This window comes from Apium graveolens, chromosome 2, assembly GCF_009905375.1.
Source record: "Apium graveolens cultivar Ventura chromosome 2, ASM990537v1, whole genome shotgun sequence".
Classification (NCBI taxonomy): domain Eukaryota; kingdom Viridiplantae; phylum Streptophyta; class Magnoliopsida; order Apiales; family Apiaceae; genus Apium; species Apium graveolens.
Genome location: NC_133648.1, coordinates 123,225,767 through 123,234,548, shown reverse-complemented (window position 1 = coordinate 123,234,548; position 8,782 = coordinate 123,225,767). Strand labels below are relative to the sequence as shown.

Genomic DNA, 8,782 nt, shown 5'->3' with positions numbered 1-8,782 from the left:
TGATTATTATTCAGTTTTATAAAGATTTAGTTTATTATACCATGCTTTCATCAGAACCCATGGTGATGACGAGTTCGGTTATGGGCTAATCGTTATCGTGGGGTTCTAGCGGATTTACTTATGGATTTCAATAGTTAATTTGTTTCGATATCTTCCTGTGTGGTGATTGTATGATATCCTAGTATTGGTTGTGCTTATTTGTTTTTTGAGCGTCGCGAACTTATAATATAGCGTGTTAATCTCTATTGAACCGAAAGTGAATATAAGGGTTTAAAACTTGCCATGCTAGCATAGGTTCATGTATTTGTTATGCATGATTCATAAGTAATTTTAACCATCTTACTTTCCCTATATAATCATGATAGATAACTTGCACATTAAACCATTATGTTGTCAAATTCTATAAAGATATAGGGTCTCAATATAATTGGTATATATTCAGCTTCTATCTCTTTTGTGGATGTCTGGTAGTAGGGTATTCGTACAATGAAAGTTGGCGTTTACTAGTTTCGTATTATCTGATTAGTTGTCATCACCATTGCATGCTAAGGTTAAGAACAAAAGGCTGCTGAATGACGTAGTAATGAAGTTAGAATCTCATGTTTGTCTCATATAAGTAATACAACCTAAATTCTCTTAGTTAATGTTATTTAGTATAATCTCTTAGTTAATCGTAGTTATAAATAATCTCACCTTTTTATCATTTTAGCATTGAATAATAACCATACCATTGTTGCATAAGTGCATAGATTGAAGTTAACCTAAACCAGTCTTTGTTGGAATGAACTAGAATTAATTCTATATTACTTGCGTGAATATTAGCGCGTGTTTTCGTCCTAAGAAGTTTTTGGCGCCGCTGCCGGGGACTTGGTGTTAATTTTTAGTTTATGTGCTTAACATCAGTGGTCGTTAAAGTTCACCGACTCGGATATTTTACTTGTTTACTTGCTGCTTTTTCTGGTACTCTAGAGAGCGTTTATGCTAACGCGTTCTTGATCTTCAAAGAGAACACTGGATAAAGCGGAGAAAGAAGTTTTAGTAGATGAAGAAATTCTTGTAGAAGAGGAGAAAGTTGAAGAAGAAGCTCTTCTTACAATGGGTGAACCAGAAGCAAATATAAAGGATTTGATGGACTACTCTCAGCTGAAAATCAATGATATTCAGTCTAGCATTGTCAGACCAGCCATCGCGGCTAACGCTTTTGAAATCAAGGCTGACACAATTCAGATGGTGTAGAACTCGGTCCAGTTTGGGGGTTCTCCGAATGAAGATCCCAATATCAATATTAGAGATTTCATCGAGATCTGCGACACTTTCAAATTCAACAATATTTCTGAAGATGATATTAAGTTGAGGTTTTTCCCATTCTCTCTGAGGGATAAAGCTAAGTGTTGGTTGCATTCTCTACCACCAGACTCTATCACCAAGTGGGAAGATCTTGCTCAAAAGTTTCTCAATAAATTCTTTCCTATGGTGAAGACAACCGCAATCAGGAATGCTCTTACTCAATTTGCGCAGCAAACAGGAGAATCTTTGTGTGAAGCTTGGGATCGTTATAAGGAGATGCTTAGAAAGTGTCTTCATCATGGGATGCCTGATTGGATGATCATTACCTGCTTTTATAATGGTTTGGGTGAGACTTCTAGACCCATGTTTGATGTAGCATCAGGTGGAGCCTTATGGGCTAAGAGCTACGATGAAGCTTATGATTTGATTGAACTGATAGCTGTTAATGAATACCGGAACCATTCTCAGAGATTAACTCAAGGCAAGGTAGCAGGAATTCTGGAGATAGATACAACTACTGCTATAGCTGCTTAACTTAAGGCTTTGACGGTGAAGGTGGATTCGTTGGCTAATTATGCAGTTAATTAGATCACTAGTTTCTGTGAGCTTTATAATGGTGCTCATGAGACGGAGCAGTGTGCTATTTTTAGTGAATCAGCTTAGTTCGTGAGCAACTTTCAGAGGTCACAACAACCAGTTCCAACCACCTATCATCCTAACAACCGTAATTATCCTAACTTCAGTTGGAGCAACACTCAGAATACGGTGCAACAACCTTATCAGCAGTATGCATCAAAGCAATATGACCCTCCTGGTTTTCAGCAACCGCAATATTCACCAAGACAACAACTCCAACTATAACAATCTAATGAAAAATCTGAATTAGAGGAGTTGAGGCTCATGTGCAAGAGCCAAGCTCAAGTTCCAGAATATGAAGATGTGGCTGAAGAGGATATGCAGAAGGAAGTAGAAGTGGAACCAAGGAAGAAAATTGTGGAACATACTCCTCCTGAGGGTAATACAGGGGAGAAACAGATCTATCCTCCACCTCATTTTCCTAAAAGGCTGCAGAAGCAAAAGTTAGATAAGCAGTTTGCTAAGTTTCTGGAGGTGTTTAAGAAACTTCATATCAACATACCTTTCGCTGAAACTCTTGAACAGATGCCTAGTTATGTGAAGTTTATGAAAGGTATTTTATCTCGGAAAGTGAAGCTAGATGACTTAGAGACCGTAGCTCTCATGGAGGAATGCAAAGTTGTGTTGCAACAGAAGTTGCCTCCGAAGCTTAAAGATCCTGGAAGTTTTACTATTCCTTACACCATCAGAAACTTGTCGTTCGACAAGTGTTTATGTGATTTGGGAGCTAGCATCAATCTGATGCCTTTGTCTGTCTTCAAGAAATTGGATTTACCTGATCCAAAACCTACTTATATGTCCTTGTAGTTGGCTGATCGTTCGATTACATATCCACGAGGTATTGTGGAGGATATCTTGGTCAAGGTGGACAAACTCATCTTTCCTGGTGACTTTGTAATTCTTGATTTCGAGGAGGATAAGAAGATTCCCATAATTCTGGGAAGACCATTCTTGGCTACTGGCCGAACCTTGATTAATGTGTAGAAGGGTGAACTCATTATGCGAGTGCTGGATTAGGATGTAACTTTTAATGTTTTCAATACCATGAAATTCCCTACTGATAACGAGGAATACTTAAAGGTGGATTTTGTCGATTATGTGGTTACTTCAGAACTTGATCAAATGCTAAGGTATGATGCCTTAGAGAAGGCCTTGTTGGGGAATTCAGATAGTGAAGATGATGAAGGTGATGAGCAGTTGCAGTATTTAAATGCTTCTCCTTGAAAGTGAAGGCTGGATATATCATTTGAATCTCTTGGATTGGAAGAGCTGAAAAATTCTCCAAAGTGCCTCAAGCCATCTATTGAGGAAGCTCCCACACTCGAGTTTAAACCATTGACTGAACACTTAAGGTATGTTTTTTTAGGTGATGCATCTACTTTTCTTGTTATTATTGCATCTGACCTTTCAGGTTGTGATAAGGAAAAGCTCTTGAGAATTATGAGAGAGTTCAAATCAGCAATTGGATGGACTATAACAGATATCAAGGGAATCAGCCCTTCTTATTGCATGCATAAAATTCTGCTAGAGGAAGGAAACAAGCCAATTGCTGAGCACTAGAGAAGGCTAAATACGATAATAAAAGAGGTTGTGAAAAAAGGAATTCTCAAGTGGCTAGATGCAGGGATCATCTATCCTATTTCTGGCAGTTCTTAGGTGAGTCTAGTTCAGTGTGTGCCGAACAAAGGAGGTATCACTGTGGTCGCTAATGATAAGAATGAGCTCATCCCTACTCGAACAGTCATGAGGTAGAGAGTTTGTATGGATTACAGAAAGTTGAACAAGGCCACAAGGAAGGATCATTTTCCCCTTCCTTTCATTGATCAGATGCTTGATAGATTGCCTGGGCATGAATACTATTATCTTCTGGATGGATATTCGGGTTAGAATCGGATTTGCATCACTCTAGAAGATCGGGAAAATACTACCTTCATTTGTCCGTTTGGTACTTTTGCCTTCAGAAGAGTTTCTTTTGGGTTATGTGGTGCACCTGCCATATTTCAGAGATGTATGATGGCCATTTTCTCTGATATGATTGGTCAGAATGTGGAGGTGTTCATGGATGATTTCTCTATGTTTCCTGATTCTTTTGATGAGTGCTTGCAAAATCTTGGCGCAGTTCTTAAAAGGTGTGTTGAGACCAATCTGGTTCTCAACTGGGAGAAATGTCACTTTATGGTGCAACAGGGCATCATTCTTGGGCACGAGGTCTCTTGTAAAGGCCTTGAGGTGGACAAAGCTAAGGTGGGGGTCATTGAAAACCTTCCTCCACTAATTTCTGTTAAGGGGATTTGCAGTTTTCTTGGCCATGCGGGTTTCTATAGGCGGTTCATCAAGGACTTCTCTAAAATCTCTAAACCGTTGTGCAATTTATTGGAGAAAGATGTCCCTTTCAAGTTTGATGATGATTGTCGAGCGGCTTTTGAGAGTTTAAATAAGAGTTTTACCACGACACCTGTCATAACTGCACCTGATTGGAATGAGCCTTTTGAGATGATGTGCGATGCAAGTGACTATGCAGTGGGAGCAGTTCTTGGGAAAAGGAAGAAAAATATAATTAATATGGTCTATTATGCTAGTAAGACCCTCAATGGTGCTCAACTTAACTATACTACTACTGAGAAGGAACTCTTAGCCATTGTCTACGGTTTTGAGAAGTCTCGATCTTATTTGCTTGGGTCGAAGGTGACAGTTTTCAATGATCATGCTGCTATTCGCTATCTTGTCTCAAAGAGGGACTCGAAGCCTAGATTGATTTGATGGGTTCTTTTACTTCAGGAGTTTGAATTGGAGATCAAGGATAGGAAGGGTACTGAGAATCAAGTCGCTGATCATCTCTCTCGGTTAGAAGATCCGATATAAATTCACAGGATAAGACATTGATAAATGAGTTTTTTCCTGATGAGCAGTTGTTTAGGGTGCAAGAGGAAGAACCGTGATTCGTAGATATTGTGAACTACCTTGTGAGCAATATTATGCCTCTAGAATTGTCTTCTGCTCAAAGGAAGAAGTTTTTTCATGATGTGAAGTGGTACATGTGGGATGAGCCGTTTTTGTTTAGGCAAGGAGCTGACCAAATCATCAGGAGATGTATTCCGTACAACGAGATGAAGGGTATCTTGCGAGACTGTCATTCGACTGTTTATGGATGCCACTATGGTGGAGAGAAGACAACAGCTCGTATCCTTCAAACAGGATTCTTCTGGCCTATATTGTTTAAGGATGCCTCTTAATATGCTTCTCGAGGTTGAGGTCTTCGATATTTAAGGAATTGACTTCATGGGGCCGTTTGTCTCATCTTGCAATAATCAGTATATCTTGTTGGCGGTTGATTATGTCTCGAAATGGGTTGAAGTCAAGGCTTTGCCGATGAATGATGCAAAGATAGTGCTAAATTTTCTTCAAAAGAAGATATTCACAAGATTTGGGACTCCAAGAGTCATAATCAGTGACTAGGGATCACATTTCTGCAATCACAAGTTCACTGCTATGATGCAAAGATATAATGTGAATCATCGCATTGCTATAACCTACCATCCTCAGACTAATGGTCAAGCTGAGGTATCTAACAGAGAGATGAAGCGTATTCTAGAGAAAGTTGTATGTCCATCAAGGAAGGATTGGTTTTTGAAGCTGGATGAAGCTGTGTGGGCATATCGAACAGCATACAAGACTGCGCTAGACATGTCACCATTTCAGTTGGTTTATGGTAAGGGTTATCATTTGCTTGTGGAGCTAGAGCATAAAGCGTATTGGGCTTTGAAGAAATTGAACCTTGATATGGATACAACTGGTAAGAAAATGATGCTTCAATTGAATGAACTCGATGAGTTTCGAATTTAAGCGTATGAGAACAATAAAATGTATGAGGAGAAAGTCAAGAGGTGGCATGATAGAGGTCTAGTGCTCAAATCATTTATGCCGGGGCAACAAGTTCTTTTGTTCAACTCTCGTCTCTGTCTTTTTCCTGGAAAGTTGAAGTCGAGGTGGTCAGGGCCGTTTTTTATCAAAACTATATTTCCACATGGAGCGGTGGAGATTTTTGAGAATAATCCAGGCCAAGCATTTAAGGTGAATGGGCAGTGATTGAAGCATTACTATGAATATACGGCAAATTACGAGGTGGTTAGTGCCATTTTATTGTCCACTTGATCTCGGGCATTCCACATCAAGCTAACGATGTAAACCAAGCACTTTTTGAGAGGCAACCCAAGCTTGTTGTACATTAGTAGATAAAAGGAAGAAGAAAACAAGAAGAAAACTCCCAAAAAATTAGAAAAATGAAAAAAATTCAGTGTCAACTACAGTAGCACGACGCGCTCGCCTAGGAAACGGGGCGGCCGCGCTGAAACTTTAGTAGCTGCGCACACCCGCGCTGGTATGCGGGGCTGCCGCACTGGTTTTCCAGAAGCACGGCGCGCCCGCACTACCAGGCGGGGAGGCCGCTCTGGCTCCCTTGAAAAAAAAATAGAAAAAACAAAAAATCAAAATAAATACATTGCACCAGCCGAAATTTACTCCCTTTACTTCCATATTTCCCTCTCCAAATTAATTCCATTATCCCCATTACTCCCATTATTCCCATAATCAAATCCCACTTCTTTTCCAAAACTAAGTTCTCAACCCTATATATATACACACTTATACACAATCTTTTCCATCACTTTCAATTCTCAAAAACTCTAATCTCTCTTACACACATATTTTCTCTCAAACTTATTCAAATTCAATGGCATCCAAGAGACAAAGAACCCAAGTTAGCAGCAGCACCACCAATTCTTCAAGTGTTGGGGGTGTGAGGCCAAGGTTTGCTGCTCTGGAGGCTGAAGCGGAGTATACGAAGTTGCTGTCGAAGCCGATAGCCAAGGAGAGAGGATTTCTACCATCGGGGAGGGATGGTAAGTTGCTTGAGATGAATTTGGAGATCGGTTGGGTCTCCTTTTGTGAGGCACCCGCTACTGTACCCATGAGTGTGGTTCGCGAGTTTTACGCGAACGTGAATGAGGAGAAGAACGGGTACTCAGTGGTTAGGGGATTGACGGTGGATTATACTGTGGAGGCTATTCGTCGGGTGATAAATCAGCCCGAGAGACATCCGGGTCAGGATGATTGGGTGACAAAGACCGGCGAGGATTTAACTTGGACTTGATTGTTGCTACATTATGTGTTCCTATGACTCATTGGAAGTTCAAGAGGGGCATGAACGATTATGCTATTTTCCTTGCCTCGTGCATGGAACTCTTTTATTTGTGCTAACATTATGCCTTCATCACATGTGCATGATGTTACTGGGGACCGGGCAAAGCTATTGTGGGGGATTCTACAGGGAGATTATGTGGATCTTGGGTATGTGATTTATCAGGGTATTTTGAGGTTTCTGCAAGGGAGCACTACAGGTTCTATTCCGTATACGTCGATTGTGACGAAGTTGTGTGTAGAAGTTAGAGTTCATTGGCCCGCACATGAGCAACTGCAGCTAGCTAGTGCCCCAATTAACAATTCAATGATAGCAGTGATGCAGGAATGGGGAGGAGGTAAGCCTAATGAGAAGGGGCTCAGTTACTCCTATGAACACTTGCCGGGTGACCGTCCATGTGGCGCCCTCCAAACCCGGGTCAGAAGTTTGGGGTCCACACACACACCTTATTTATAACCTGCTTATAACAATAATAAAGATAATAATAATATACAGTGACCTTACTTACCAACTACCATGGAGCGCAACAGGTTAAAGTATGCACACAAGCCAAACACACACTTATATTACAAACCATTCAAACCCAACTATCCAAACTCAGAACCGAGTATTAAACATTATTACAAACTTTTACAAACTTAAATTACTCCAAAAGGTGACTACTAGCTTAACTCGATCAACCTGAACCCCTAGCTCTTGCGCTGGACTGGGGATCTTCGGTACCAACTGGTTCCTTCTTAACTGGAAAAAGAACATAAACAACATCGCACAAATGAGCTAACTAGCTCAGCAAGTCACAATGACAAAACTGAGAATAATGATCATCAGGTGAAAATGGTTATGATATCAAGTGAATAATGGATTATGATTTAGAATTGGATATTATATTTTTATTTTAAAAACCAAGTTTAGGCTGCTGATCAGTCACGTACTAACCCCGAGCAAAGCACACAACACTACTCTGACTACTGGATCCAAGGCATACATTGGCCTAACTTGACCATTATATTGTCTGACCACGAATCTGGTCCACAATTTTATAATAAAAACAATCCAATTCTAACATAATAACAGAATAAACAGTAATAAGCAATAAACAGAATCATTAACAACATTGGACGTTCAATAATGAAATGGTTTCAATCTGCATAAGGATCAATATGGCATTTTCAAAGCTTGGATGTTAGGTAATGAAAGAATTGGATAACAAAGGAATCAATGTTTCAGGATTACCAGGAATTGGTCTTTCAAATCATAAGGTATAATGGTTTGAGTATATAAGTAATTCGGTTCAGTGTTTGGTATTTAGTTTGTATGTATTTGTGGAGTGGTATCGTATATCTGTGGTTCGTATTTGGGTATACAACAATCAATGGTTTAGAACGAATAAAGTTTACGGCTCAAGATCAATAACTGGAATTAGGGTTTTGGGTTCAGTGCATCAAAGCACTTGCAATATAAAACAGGACTATCAATCCACTACAATATATCTCGAGAAAGTTCAGAACACTTGCCTGGTATTAGCTTGCTATACTTCTCTAACTTTCAATCACAACCGTCTACTCCTCGACTATCCGTTTCCCTTTCCTACGTCTTGCCTCTTCTGCTCATATATCATAAGCATCTATCAATATTCAACTCATACGATTCTATTCGACATAT

General features: G+C 39.8%; 1 non-coding gene across 1 annotated transcript; it reads right to left on the bottom strand.

Annotated features, from left to right (window-relative positions):
- Positions 1 to 1,485: 1,485 nt before the first annotated feature.
- On the bottom strand, positions 1,486 to 1,592 carry LOC141709976 (small nucleolar RNA R71). The gene has a single exon (XR_012570523.1). It is a non-coding gene; the product is annotated as a small nucleolar RNA R71 (small nucleolar RNA).
- Positions 1,593 to 8,782: the final 7,190 nt, after the last annotated feature.